Below are 15,752 nucleotides of genomic sequence, written 5' to 3'. Positions count from 1 at the left end.
TATACATTATCCTCTGCTTTTAGTATATTAAAAAAAAAAATCAACCAAACAAGAAGAAATGTCATAATTTGGAAATCAGTGCCCAATATTGTTATGCTTAAGTCTAGGAACTGTGGTTTTCCTCTTTTAAAGTGAGGAGAAAATACATTGTTTTGATAAATTTTACGTGATTTGAATAAATTTTAATTCTTTCATGATATCTGCAAATATTGTGAAGATGATGTAAAGAAGCATGAGGACTATATGCAAAATTCTTTACCTGGTAAGTCTATTTCTGAAACTGATTGATGTTTTATTTGTATGGAGAGTCTAGGACTGAACAAAAAACCCTACCTATTAGGTCAGCCAGTATATTTCATTAGGAAAAGATCATTGCTTAGAGGTGTGTCTGATTTTCAATGAATATAGGTATATTTAGAAAACTATGAGTTTTCTGCTTTATATCCTCATGTGCTTGCTGAAACAGTTTACCTCAAAGCCCTCAGTACAGTGTTTTCTCAATTTTTACCCTTTAGTATAAATTCAAATTAAATATTATCAGAGTAACAGATAAAAAGGACCTAAGAGGAAGTTGAGTGACCTAGAAAATATTCTGAATGGGGAAAATTTTTGTACAGAGATAAGAAAAACAAGTATTGTAGCCCAATCTTCACCCATTTTGCAGTAGAAAACTGTTCATTTTGGTGGGAAAGGATCTGTTCCATTATGTATTTCAGCTAAGATCATTAGAACAGGTAGTGATGACTTTGCAATCTGTGCTTTTCATAAACTCACTGAAGAATGATTGGCAACTAAGGAAAATTCCAGAAATTTACACAAATCCTATTACAGTATACCACTCTGTATATAAAAATTTAAATCCCGTGGGAGTTACAAGAAAATACAGAATCATTTTACTAATCCAATGTTCAGAAATTGTATATTGCATTTACACAAGAATATGGATATCTGTCAAAATAGTAATAAGTGCTTTGGAAAAAAGTTGTTAGAAAGTTTATCAGAAAACTGATAACGGATAAAAATGTAATCAATTGTTTTCTGGCATTTTTTCATAAACCACTTTTTCTAATTTTGATCTTATTTCCTGCATAATCTTAATCACGTTTCTACTCAAGACAGTGTTCAAATACTTGCATAACAGTGCATGTAAAATGGTAGCAGTTATTTTAAAGACTAGAGTCCTTTTCACTGGGCCATCCAAAAAACTTGGTCAGTTTTTACTTGTCTAATTTCTGTATAATGCCATGCAAATGTGAGTCAAAAGCCAATTTCCTGGTGGTGGCAGTTTACTTCTAGGGTTAGGAACCCTCATGCTGAAAAAGAAATTGAACCTGCTGCTACCTAAGTTGAACAATTAAGCCCCTGACTTGTGATAGACACCACTATGGGCATGGTTAAACAACATTTTTTAGAGTATACTTTGTGTTCTGAGCACCTCTCTCAGGTGAAGGTCTGTGAGAGCACAAAGGGGTTGTTCATCTGTAGATTCTAACAGGACTTGAGGTATTTAAATCTGCTAATCACAGAGCTGTTTGACTCTGCCAGGGCTGAAACCTCCCTAAGTAAGTTCTGAAGTTGTAATTCTATGCTGAAAATTCTGACACCTGCAGACTTTATTTGCTTTTAGGATTAGATCGCATCTTGGAGATTTTAAATTCATGTCATCTAATTAGAGTGCCATTTAGTTATTTAAGGATGATTTAGTTACTAGGGGAAAATGAAAGGAGGAAAGAAGCAGGGAGAAGAAATTTTTCTAGGAACATATGATGGGTTACAAGCTTTGCAAAATAAAAGTATTAATGTATTTCTGCACTTCACAATGTGGCTATCCCTAAGGGAGAAGTGCTTACATAAAGTGCGTACATCAAAGGACTGTGTGTACTCTAGAATGCATTTCCCTCCTCTCACAAATGCCACTGGAGTGTGAGCTTCTATGTTTTCTTCTCACTCTTTCTTTTCCCCTTTTGTCTGCCACTTCTTTCTACCTTCACAGCTGTCCTTATCGTTCCTTTTTCTGCCTACTTGATTGTTTATGTTTCCTTAAAAGCTCAGTGACGGGAATATGAAGGCAAGGGATCTTGCTTATAAGTATGGCACTCTGAAATAGCCATCATTGCTCCTGCAGATAGAACCATGGCAGTCCTTGCCTTATGTATAGACAGACTAGATCTGATAAGTGCACTGGTTACAACCCACAAATTTGACTGGAATAAGCCGAAGAAGCTAATTAGCTCATCTTGAGTTAAGAAACAATTTTATTTCCTCCTGTCTAAATCTTTGCAAAATGCAAAATGATGGGCAGGCTTACTGGCACTGGTTCTTCAATCCATTGATCTCTTGTTAAAGGTTGTGAAATCAAAACTAATGGAAGTGCAGAAGGGCACAAAATTAAATAGGTTATTATTTCATGAGTAGATGTATCCAGTGGAGTTTCACTGATGTCTGACTTCTGGGATATTCGGAAGGTTAAGGTCAAGGACAAAAAAACAATAAAAAACCCACCAAACAAGCAATGCAGTACAACAAATGTCAAAGTTCTGATGTAGCAGAAAAATCAATCTAAATATCACACAAAAAATACACAACAAAAATATCTGTCAGAACTTTTGTACAGGGCATAAGCATTTCAGCTCAGAGCTTGCAACCAGGGACATTTTAGGATTCCTCTCTTGAATGGCAAGAGACTATAATCTTGCAAATGGTTTTGATAGGGAGCAGTACATATCTGAACTGTTCCAACAACTCATCAGGGACTGAATTGTTACTGAGACAAAGATTCAGCCTTTCTTCCACTGCTGTGACAGACAGTTGTGCCCTTGTGCCCTTTTAGGAGAAGAGCTCAGAGCATCTCTACGTGGCCAGTTAGAGAAAGAAACTGAGCTTTCTCTCCGCTTGGTCCCTGTGGGCAAGATTTAGCAAACAATCACCACAGACTGTCTGAAACCGTAAACAAAAGGGTGTAGTCCTTATTGTCTTTACTGAGTAAAAGTTGTCATACAGAATGGTGGATAATTTCTTGGACTACATCTGAACCTAACACTGACCAGTAAAGGTTATTTTTATACTACTGAGTTGGAAACACCTCATTTTGCAGCAGTGTGCTAGTCACCCACACTGCACACCCTTCTCTCTGAATGAGCTAAACACTTCCCTTGAATGAGAAATTGGCAACTACATTTTATACTTCCACACCCTGCACTTCAAATGGCTATAAATAGAGGCAGGTGCAGCTCTCAGCATGGCCCAGCCCAGCAGCATGCCTTCCAGCCCCACTGCAGTGGGAGTCCAGACACCATCAGCAGTAAGGTGGATGCAATTCTGTGCTCTGGATAAAAGGCAGACCCTGACCCAGTAGTTGTGTGTGGCACATCAACATGTTCATCAGCAGCAAGATGTGTGTGGTGCAGTCAGACTGGCAACTGAAGGTGTAGCCTGTCTGCCAAAGCACAAGGAACAACTGAAAGGATCTTGTGCCACAGTTTGCTTCTGCCAAAATGCAAAATGATGTGAGCACTGTGACTGTTGTTCACAGGAGGTACAGTGCGGAATATGTTCCCAGGATACACTGAATAAGAAGGTTGATCCACACATATAAATCTGTAAATGCTCCTAAAGTTTGTTATATTAGTTCTGCTAAAGTGCATGCTTCTTTGCTCTGTAGGCGCAGTCATTTACAAACAACGTAATTTCCAAGGAGTTTCTCTAGCAAACAAAACTACCTCTGGCTTGATGACTTTCAGCAAATTGATAGCATTAATTTGATAAAACATAAAACCCCTAAAAATAGTGGATTGTACAACTGGAATGAAATTGGAATCAGGAATTTGTTCAAGCTTATTAGCACAGCAGAAAACAAACAAACAAATCTTTGCAAACTAAAGGCAATCCAATTAAATCCAGTAATCAGTCTATGTGATTTAGTTTGGCAATCTTAATTGCAATATGTCAGTCTTAATTTTGGTTTCTTACTCTGTTGTGCTACCTGAGATCCTTCACACAGTCAAGAATGCCACAGTGATCAAATAAGTTAAAAATACCCCAGATAGACAGAGGCCACTGCTGACATAAACTGTTAATAATGAAAATATGGACCAACAAAGGAAACACAATGATGTAGTATCTGTCTGAAAGCATATTGATTATCCAGTACATTAATCCTTTACACTGAAGAATTATTGTCAGAGAATGAGTCACAGGACAAAATATAAGATGTATGTTTCACTGTTCTCATTTACAATATTTTAAAAAGTGATTAATGTATTTTTGATTTATTATATATTAATTTAACACACTTAAGTTCAAAACATGGAATCTTTCTCAGAAAATATTATATACCAACTGATTATAGTGGTATTTGGTATAGAAAATTTAGCAAAATATTTATATACATATATACTTTTATCTATAAATATATATACATAAAAGACAGAAAAGCAATAAAAATTCATCTAATTATGAAGAGGTGTTTAGATAATACAGGCAAAGAAGATTTTTTTTGAAAGTAGGCAATAAAAGACTTGTCTAGAAGAGGAAGTTGCACGTGCATTACCTTATAAATTGGCACAAAAAAACCCCAAAACACAGAGAAAGGCTGTGTATGTCATCTGAGTTTATGTCTTTCAGTTTAGTTGTTCTTCTTCCTTACTAAATTAACTTAAAATAAGACTGATTGTGTGAAGTTACTGTGGACTGCCCTTTGCAAAGATTTAATGAAAACTGCTAAGATTCACACCTTACATCATTGCCATTTTCTCATGGAAAAAAAATCCCATGCTGAATTGCATTTAATAGAAATGTGAGTGGTGGTTTTGCAGAAAAAATAATATCATTAGATTGGTAAAAGTGCAAATGCAAAAGATGTTGTGATATGTCAAAAACTCCCTTGAGAACTTGGGGGGTTCAAGTGTTCTCAGTGTCTTACTGCATTTCAGAGATCCTTCCTGATTATCAGCACTGACCAAAGATGCTTCTTCCTCCTTTGATTTCTGTCATACTGGCTCTCCGTATGGCTCAGACTGTTGAAATGGGAAGACCTTCTAATATCTCTGTCATACTTTGGAGAAGCTGGATGCTTGCTGAACGATCCAAGTGCTCCTGTTTCTGAATTCTCCACAGCACTATTTGGGAAATAATTTCTTGTAATTCAATTACCTTGAAGCCTTGCTTAAGATTAAAAATGAAAAAGTAAAAAAAAAAATAAAAAATTGGACCATTAATACCAGGAAAGACGACTGAAAAAATAAAAAATATAAAAGCATTTTGCTTTATCTATTTTGGTGAGATAAAATTGGAAACAACTTTTTCTTTCCTTCTGTTGTCCGTTTCCATTGGACATGCAATTGACTTATAGGCTTCTATATTCAGGCATACTGTGCATCTAGGGCTACACATCCTGGGGAGACTGCTTCTCTGGTAGAGCACATAGCATTTGAACACTGCTGGAGTCTTTTCAGGTACCAATACTCTCACTGAAATTTGTTCCTTTGTCTGTGCTGTTCTGATATTTTAACAAGCAGGGTGGCAAGATGAAGGCATTGTTTTCATTGGTGGCTTAGTGGATCCTATGGCTCTCCACCTCTGAAAGGTGGAAGTCTTGCTCCCCTGCAGCCCCCAGCCACTGCTCCTGGTTGTTTTCTCTGTCTGCCCTTCAGGCTGGGTCCTTCTGTGAGCTGACTGAACTCAGCTTCTTAACTCAGGGTAGCTGGTGGGAGCACAAGGGAAGGAGTCAGACTTATTACAGCTGTGAGACAATGGTAGGTTTGCTCACCCTGCCTTGTCAGCCTAAACAGTCCACTGAGCTGGAAAAAGGAAATATCTCCTTAGGTTAGGTGCCACCTTCTGTGCTTGGCTGACCTACACACAAAGAGGAGTCTTTCCACACTTCAGTGACCAAGGTTGAGATTTCATTCAAGAGGTGACAAAAGAGCCCTGAGGGAAAGTTTTATGTATGTTTTTTGCAGACTTTATGCCCAACATAATGTACAGATACTGGCATTTCCTAAGACTTCTCCTGTAAGTCTTCCTTTTCTTCTTGTTCTAGCTGTTTCTTGTCTGAAAAGACCTACTAAACCTTTTAACCTGCTGAACTTTATAGTGTTCAACCAGCTGCTCAACTGAAAGGATGAGTCAAAAGAATAGTTATTCACAGTCTCTGACAGTTTGCTATAGGGCACAGCCTCAAGATTATATACAAGTAAAGGGGCTGATACTATAAACTCTGTACAGTAACACTAAATAGAAGGTTATGATGTACATTAATTGACTTGGGCTGCAGAAATCATGTAAATGAGTTAGAATTTTTCCAATAATTTTTTTGAAAATATTTTTTAGCTGCAAATCAGCATAGCAGTGCTTCATACTGATATTAGTGTATATTTGTATATTGCCTTTCTATCTATTTAATAGATTTAAGGCTATCAGATCAAATAATCATGTCAGTTTAGGATTTAACAATGAGTTAGCAATAGCTATAATATTTTCTAGAAAGTGGAATTTAGCTTTTTGCTGGTATTTCATGAAGTTATTTATTCTACTTGTATCCTATTGTTTACTTAACAATCAATATAGTTCAGTATACTTTAAATATACAATAGTATAGATAGTACATTAATCAGAAACCACAGAATATGAGAGGGAAAAAATAAGATTACCTAGAAAATATTTTTCATCTGCAAAATACTATGAAGTACAATTATCTAAATGACTTTCAAAAATATTTGACAGTGTAGACACAATTATAATATTAATCACATCTTCCACACTGCATGTGCCCGGTTCAAAACCTTGAAAATTTTTTCTAATGGCAATTATATTGCTGAAATTTAATAAGATGTATTTGGGCTAGTGAATTGTACCCTAGATCAGTATTTCTTACTACATCATTTGACAGATACTTTCAACGATTGCTGATGCTAAAGACATTGTTACCCAGAATCTTAGGAGAATGTGGTATACCATTGTGGAGACCCTGCTCCATTATATAAGGTGAAATTTGATCAGAATAAAGACAAAATAAGAACACTTGCACTTTCAATTGTAATAATAAAAAATATGGTTAGATCAAAACCATCAATAGGCAGTGCCTTGCTATTAACTTTTGTTGTTTGTTCGTTTGTTTTCCTAAACCTTCTATCCCAAGTGAAGTTTCAGTATTTTGAATTTTTTATCAATTCAGGAATGAATTGAAATACAAAAACAATTGGAACAGTCTAGTGGAATATCATCGTATACAAATAATTTTTTAGGTGAGGTCTATTTAAACTGATGAATATCTGTCCTGACATTGCTCCAATCAAGAACAATCAAAAGGGACCTAACACAACTCCTATAAGCTCAAAACTAGACACAATTCATCTGGCTAAATGTGTGGATGTCTGCCTCTACAGTGAGCAAGGCACTGTAGGCTTGGTACTCTTCCCTAAGTAGCACAATCTTTTCAACTTTACAACACTCTCACTGTTTGCATTTCATCCAAGATCCACAAGGACTGTGACCTGTTTTCCTAAAGTCCAAATCTCGCCAGTGTCTAACAGCCACCGCTGTTAGGATTAATGGTTACTTGTAGCCTGGTACTTTGGTTCCCCCTTTAATGATACTTCATTTCTGTCATAACCTTGACTGCAGAGTGGAAGAGGAGGTGACAAATCCGACTTAAATCAATTTGGCCTCTAAATAAGGGGGTTTTAGATTGCTTTTGGTGGGGTTTTTTTGGTAGCAGCTCTTGACTGTTTCTCTGATTTAACAATAGCTGGCAAGAAATGCATTTCCTAAGACCAGTGCATCTCAGATTGTCCCAATTATCCAGTTATCAGTGCTAAATTGAATGCATTGGATAAGTAAGTTAATGATCCTCCATAGTCTTCTTCAATTGATACAGTTTTTCTTTCTCATGTTTGGATAAATAGTGATGCAGTTTTCCTGTGGCTATTCATAAATCTTGGTTCATTTTACAGGGGGAGTAACTATGGCTCTCTTAATAGGAACTACTCTTAGTTGCTAGCTGGGTTTTACATATGAGATTACACCTCCTCATGGGCCCACTGTAGTTTTGCTCATATTTTGGTGGTCTATCCAGCGGTTCAGGATTCCTGTGCTAAATAACATAACAAACTATGTTTCTTAGCTGAAGAAGCTGAGAAAGTGTGGGCAGTATATAATGACCCATATCTGAGGGATGATGAAAATGAACTCTTGAAACCCAGTTTGTCTTTATTAGAGGCAATCTGGCTCAGCTACTGGACCTGAATGTGTGCTATGAATGTAAACATTCCATGTTCTTAAGTGTGGCTGTCGAGAAAGTACATGAATACAAGCAGATTAAGATTTGAAAAAACACCAAAGCCATAAAATATTTCAGTTTCTCTGGTGGCACTAAGGGGAAATGGTGTTCTGCTAGTTACACCTTCTTGACATCCTGGAGCCTCACAAAGACCATAGCAAATTGGGTAAAAAAACTTTAGCCAGTGACCTTTACTCGTTATTATGGATGTGATAAACACCTTTTCAGTTATTGGATGAACTGATAATGATGGCTACATTGAGACTAGCGATTATTGATCAGATTATTTGTTCATTTTATGATGGTGTCACAATGACGACTCACAGCGGTTTGGACAGTTCACTTTTAATATCCTGAACCAGGTTACCCAGTGGGGTTCATCAATTAGAGCAAACATAGTTCCTTGCTGGGTCCTACCAGATATCCTGAATTAATCAAGGAATCTCCAGCCCAGCTCAGCAAACACCACCCTTCTGATAATAGCACCTAGTTATTTGTATCACTAGGTCAGACCAAATTATAATAATGGATCTTCTGGATGTTATCCAGAGCCTGTCCTAATGGCAGAAAATAAGGTACATGTGGTGGTATGCCCCATCGCGTGACTTATCAGTACTCCGTGGATGAACATAAAGGGCTGATCCACCATGGCTGAACAGAAACGGAGTCAATGGTTTGATGTAATCACATATCAGTTAGTATTACATGATTCTATAATACCTCTCATATATCAGATAGTATTATCCAATATTTTTAGATATCTTTGGTTTGCCTGGTATATCTTCAGTACAGAATGAGTGATGTTGGAAAGACTGATAGTCTCACCCATGGTGTGGAATGCTCAGAAATTCAGCAGTAGAGTCATCATCATCACTGAAAAGTCTGAGCTGATCCCGGGAAGGATATTATTATTCTTCCATTTTGCTCCTGAGAGATGTTGTCCTATAACCGCCAAATAATATTTTGGTTTTTATTTTTATAGGAAATAAAATCCAATCTGCATTCTGAAGTATCAGGCAGCAGCTTGCAAATATTATAATACCTATTTTATTTACAGATGTTGTAGGTAATAGGTACTTCAGGTTTAGTAAAGTACATGATTGCTTTTTAAACTGAGCATTTTTTCATAATAATGCATTGTAAATAAATTGTTGTACTGTAAAACATCACCACTCTTTCACAAGCTTCTAAAGTCCTTAAAAGCACTCGCTCTTATTTGGCTTTTAAAAAACTAGCTATTAATATTTACATTTGTGACTGTGCACAAATACATAAAATCATCGTAAAAGCCAGAGGTTTAAGTGCCTGCCCTTCCGTTCATCAGGTCAGAAAGAACTTTTAGATCTGTCTCAGAGGATTTTTTGCTATTACAAATATGAAACTAGGATGTTAAAATGAAAAAGAACCAAATTTAATAATAATAATAATAAAAAATACTTGCAAGGGACAGAGCTCAGCTTGATGGCTCCAGAGAGTGGAAGGAGATTATGTTAAAGCATAAATGGAGTTTTAACATTTTTAAATCCAGAAGGTCTAATCTAATCTAATCCTTTTCAATCCAATTTTTTTAATGCAGCCTAGACATCAGATTAAAGCTTGCACTTTTCTTTTTTAGGCCATTGCAAACAGAATCAGCATCTGTGCTGCCTTTCTAATATTCAGCATTTCAAAAGGGATTTTAAATGAATCAAAAGTATAATTATGAAAAATAAACAAAGGAAAGGCTATAAATTGGATACCAGGTATCTTATTTTTACTTTAAGGTGGAACAAACTATAATTCCTTTTGATAAAGATGCCTTTTCTGGTAAATGAAATGACTAATAAATAAAAAAAGAAAAAAAGAAGAAGATAACCCTATTCCTGAGCTCACAGAACACTATAAATGCAATAGTTACCGAGGAAGAGTTTTTTTGTGCAATAATTCCTTTTTTTTGAAAGTGATTTAATGCCAATAGCTCTATAAAATCAATAATTTTAATTTTATCTGCTGAGTTTTCTAAGACCGATGCTAATGAAATATATTAATAATCGGATAAAAAGCCTTGCATTCTTTCCATTGTTTTTCTGATTTATAGATGCTACTGCATTATTGTACCTTTTGAGTTTCAAGTGAATCTTAAGTCCTTGCAAAGTGCAAAATAATATACTCTAGATTATCATGTCCCATAGTGAATATAGCATCTCTTCTGCCTGTACAAATATTTTCAAGCTCTTGCTTACCTGCTGCACCAGTCACATGATAAACTACTCATTGCTGATGCAACAAATCTGTCTTGTTGAGTCATCCTTCTTGTAACACACTTGTTTCTCTAGAGTAAATCCGCAATATTTTATGAGAACATTTCAGTTAGATTAGCCAGTTTTTAGGTGTTGGACTCAAGAAAGATTTTTATGTCAAAATTTAAGATAATGACAAATGATTAAAACACACTGAGTCGCCACAAGCTCTTGCTTCTGAAGACAGCCTGAAATGAACCTTCAGTGTCTAATTCTGAAGCCAGTCAGGATGAGTCTGATGACTACCCAAAGGACTGCGTAATTCAGAACCCATTTATCCTTTCTGCCTTTTGTATAACACCCCGTAACTAATCAATTTCAGAATCAAATAAACAGTATACAAGACAAAAGAAGTGCTGAGCAGTGTTTAGAAGTTCATGTGCAGCAATTAATCAGGATGTACCATATTCCCCACCCTTTCTTCATGCATAAGGACTGCACAAGAGCAGAAATTAACCCACGCTTATACTTTGAGAGGAAAGCTTTCGTATCACTTCCAAAATCTCAGAGGTTCTCTTCAGGTTCTCTCCAAAGAGGACATTTTCACTCGATGATACCAAGTGCAGTTTTAAGATTGTTTTATGTAGGACCATTTTCTGCTATGTCCCCATGAAAGGTGTGCACCTACCTAGACAGAAGAAGCAGTCAAACATCCATCCAGCTGTTCTTAGTACTAAGTTATTCTAACACTGATATTGCTGGGCACTTGAGGACATTATAGCAAATGCATCTTTTAAACCTTCCTGTATTTCAGTCCATTTCTACAATGAATGCCAAAATGTCAGTGCAGTTTGTTTAGTGACAGATAGGAAAACCAGGGGACCCTTGATGTTATTCAGTATTATGAGTGATTTTCCCACATTGGCAGCTGATGCTGACTCTGTGCTGTTCTTTTGGAGGTGTTGTTTTCATGGATACTACCAAGTGACACCAAGTAGAGAGAAGGCAGGCTGGGGTAGGAAATAATAGAGGCACTGAAATAAGTGATATCTAAACCTTAAAAGAAGCCAAATTCTTGGAAGGATTTTGGCAAAAGGCCTTTTATGGTCTCATCTGTCTTTCTTTTTTCTTTCTCTTCCTCCTTTCCATATGCTTTCCATAAAATTTCCAATTATTTTGAGATAAAGTTAGCAAGAAGATACACTTAAAGAAATGGCTCACTGCTGATAAAGGTAGCACAGTGATTGGGTTGCATGTGATTGGTGATAGCCATGCAATAATAAGAGTGAAGAACAGAGAAAATCCTGCCCCATCTCTGCTGTGGAACCTAAACAACACAGCACTCCTATTGCTTCAAGGGATTTTGTTTGTTTGTTTGTTTTTGCAAATATTTCCTGGCTTTGCTTGAGCTGTCCATGTAACAGCCTCATGTAGGTGAGACAAAGGTATAAGATACAAAGAGAAGAGCAAGTTCAAAAAATCTAATGCAACCATGTCATTTATCTCCATCTTTCTCTGAAGGGGGTTAAAGACAGTACTTCAACAAACCATATAGTAACTACTGCAGAGGAACTTCCATCATTTGGCAGCAGGTTGTCCTTCATGTCTTTCGTCTCCTTAAACATTCCCTGCAGTACCAGTCTTGCTATCTGCGCTAACAGCTAAAACGTGCCAGATACAGTTTTCCAAGAACACACTGAAAACATGTATTTTTCTGACTTTTCTTGCCAGCTTTGTGCTAGATGCTGTTCTAAATGTTTTTTGTTATGTGCTAAATATATTTGTGAATAGAACTAGGGTAATTCTTTACCTGAAGTTTCTTACTAGTAGCTGAAAAATGCAAACTCATTCCTGTAAAAAGAGTCTGAATTTGTGCCAAGTTAGTTCAGTCCTTTCAGCCAAAAAAACCCTTTGAAAAAAGAAGAAAATTCCCTTCCCCTCGTCACCCCAGTACATTCTAGACTAGCATCTAGAATTGCAGCAGCAGCTTAAAAGCAGTCATATAAAGCAGGCATAGCAGAATATCATCACTTCGGCAAGCTCTGAATGCACACACCTAAGTTGAGGGAACTGAGAAAGCTTCCCATATCTCACTCTACATGTATGCACACTGGCCATATTAAAACTCCTTTCTGGAATGAGTGTATGTGCACCACAACCTGCATTAACTGGAAGAAGACTTGAATAAACAAGGAAACAGAGACTTTAATGGATTTGAATTGGTCCACTTGTGAAAGGACCAAGAGTTTGGACTGCATCTGGGAACATAAATCCAGCCTATAGGTTAGACAAAGCTCTTAAAAAGGGGGATGCTGTAACGCTATCATAGCACTAACAAGTATTACTACTGAAGATTCTCAAAAGCCAGCTAAAATGCAGACTTACCTGTTCCAGCTTACGCATTATGTTTTTTTTGTTAGCCCACTTTTAAAAACAGTACAAATAAGCTCTAAAACATTTTAGTTCATGTGTGAGAAAACACAATGGTCAGATACCATAACAAAGAGAGACGATATATTTTAAAGGTGCAGCAGTTTAGATTATATATTTAAATTATCAAAATAAAATACAGTTAGAGTTTGGGAGATTCTCTAACATTGATTTAGTGGGTGCATGTGTATTGGAACTGCCTGGGGGAGGAGGCAAGATCTGGATGTATTTAGACCTTTCTGTCCGGTAAAGTAACAAAGACCAGTTTTGTACTTGTTCTAAATTGTGTTATTCAGAGGCATAGCTGTATGTGAGTTAGGGGTGTGTAAACTCTCATAGTTGATAACTTGTTTATATCTACATTTTCTTCATTTCATGTGAATAAATGGCTGCACAGAATACTGGGTAACAGTGAATACAGATATTCATTTTACATAGTGACCCTTTGTAAGTTGGCCTTTCCACTTCCAAAATGACACTCTAGACCAAACTCTCAAGCTGGGGAAATAAATAGAACTTGGACTTGAAATAGGCATGGCATATTGAGTCCAGATCTTCCCCTGACCAGTGAACATTTTATATTTGCACATCTGGACTCACAAGACCTTGTGTGTATCATGGTTGCAATCTGCTTACATATCTATCCATTCATGAAAAATCTTCTTTCATGTACTAGAAACTACTGACAGTGGAACAGGAGCAATTAAAGTCTTGATTTTCTATTTGCCCATTCCTTTTGGGGGCAACCCATGATCCTTCCAGCTGCATTGCCCTTACTGTGCACACTGTTTAACAATGCCTCCTTTTTAGGCCATGGGTTTTGGGGCATAAGCAGAACTGCAAACCAAGTTTCTTCCATTGAAGTGTGACATCAAGGCTTCATTCCAGCCTAAAAAAAGTCTGAAATATTCCTGATCCGTTCCGCTTTTGCATACTAGTGTAGTCAATTGCATGAAATAACCCCAAACAATTAAATAACTAATGAAAAACAAACTTTAATGATGGATGCAGGCAGAAAGAGAAAGTTTTTATTTTACCACTTTGTGATAGCTCGTTTCCCCCAGCTTCTGACTTTCTGTTGACATTGGTGGTGCTTATCTTTTCCAGCCTCCCACACATATTGATTACCTCTCAAGCTGATGCCCTCTGTTCTCCCTTGACTTGCTGCTTTATCTGGCTCTCTAACACTTGTACATTTTTAGTTACTTCTGTTTGTACGCATGGGCCAAATTTATCCTTGGTTTATTGCCAAGGACTAACATCCAGTATAAATTTGACCCTCTCAGTCTTCCTTACTGTTTCTGAAATCAAGTTTCCAAACACAGATGAACTCTGGGTCCCCATGATGAAGTAAGTATTTATAGCGTAGGGGCTGACCCTGCACACAGAGAGAAACACCAGGCCTCTAATCAAAGCTACAGCTTCTTCGTAAGTGCAAGCACATGATTTTAACTCTGTGTCAGACTTCTGCACTCTCTGTCCCTTCATATCTACTTTTTATTCTGCTGACAGGGAAAAGGGTATCAAAAGCCTCTACCAGACTAATAAACACATGTCTGTGTAGCATGTTCATGTACGTGAGATCTGACCTAAACAAACTTGTCACAAAAATTAAACTTAGATGTAGAAGGAGATTGTGAGAATCTCAGTATTTACCATGATTCCTTAATCACTCTATTTAAACTCATCACTGCAAATCATGATCCTTTGAAATTTGATGGTTTCATCCTATGCCACAGAGTTCAGCCCTTGCATATATGTTATCCAACATGCAAACAGAAAACCATATTTTCCGTATTTATTATTCTTATGTACCATTTTATTTCCTTTTATTTGTTGTAATATATTTTTTAAATTTTCATTTTAAAAAGCATGAAAATGATGATTCATTGCTTAAAAACACAAAATTATGAAACTAATTTAAAATTGCTCAGTTTTCAGTGATTTCTTTAAAAAAGAAGGAAGAGAAACAACAGAAACAGACTTTTCTTATGTTTTAAGTATCTTAATCTTTTTCAATAATCTTATTTCAATAAAAGTATTCTACTGTTGGTATTTAACATTCCAGAATCCCTTCTGCCATCTTTACTGTTTTCTTGTTGAAAAGTGTGTAATTTACCAGCTGTGATGTGCATCTACCTATAACTGTCCTCCTATCACATTTCTTTCACAAATGTGTATTGTAATTTAAGATGATAACTAATTTATAAATGTATCCTAAGACATTTCAGTAGGACCCCTTAGATAAGATCCTAGAGTCAGAGATTCTGAATCTCTTGTATCTGCTGAGCCCATATACAAGTATTGAAAATTACAAAGTCATGAAGATAGTGGATAAGTTGAAAGTAGAATGATTGCATTCATCAAATCCCATGATGACAGAACTAGGGGGCAATTTCTGAAACTTATAGGAGATAAGTTTAAAGCAGATAAAATACCTCTTTATACAGTGGTCTGTGAATTTCTGGAACATGTTGCCGCAGGGATTGCGGAGATGGTCACTATTAGCAGGTTCAGAAAGAGTTTAGACAAATTAAGCAGATCCTTAACAGGACAACAAAAGGGCTAAGCAGGGCTATGTTGCCTAATATTTAGGATACTGGAGAATTATGAGAGGAATGGCCCTTTGCAGTGGTGAGTCTTACATGCTTTCCCAAAGTAACATCTTGTACTGTTACCATCAGACTGAATACTGGGCTAGAAGGAAGTTCAATGGTCTGACCCAGCAGGGTGGTTTTCTTCTTTATGAACATGGTGCTCCAGGATCTTTTCTGCATGCATGACATCTACCCTCAGCTACAGCCTTCACGTTAGTTTCAGGGAAG

At 36.6% G+C, this 15,752-nt stretch overlaps 1 long non-coding RNA gene across 1 annotated transcript in view; it reads left to right on the top strand.

The window, feature by feature from the left end:
• Positions 1-15,752, top strand: part of LOC148055568 (uncharacterized) — a 133,452-nt gene that overhangs the window by 79,362 nt on the left and 38,338 nt on the right. The gene's annotated exons all lie outside the window — the stretch shown is intronic.

The sequence above is a fragment of the Nipponia nippon genome, unplaced genomic scaffold, assembly GCF_047370975.1.
Source record: "Nipponia nippon isolate SJK-2023a ecotype South Korea unplaced genomic scaffold, ASM4737097v1 scaffold_20, whole genome shotgun sequence".
NCBI classification, from domain to species: domain Eukaryota; kingdom Metazoa; phylum Chordata; class Aves; order Pelecaniformes; family Threskiornithidae; genus Nipponia; species Nipponia nippon.
The sequence above is the reverse complement of the archived record's forward strand: the minus strand, read 5'-3'. Positions and strand labels throughout refer to the sequence as shown.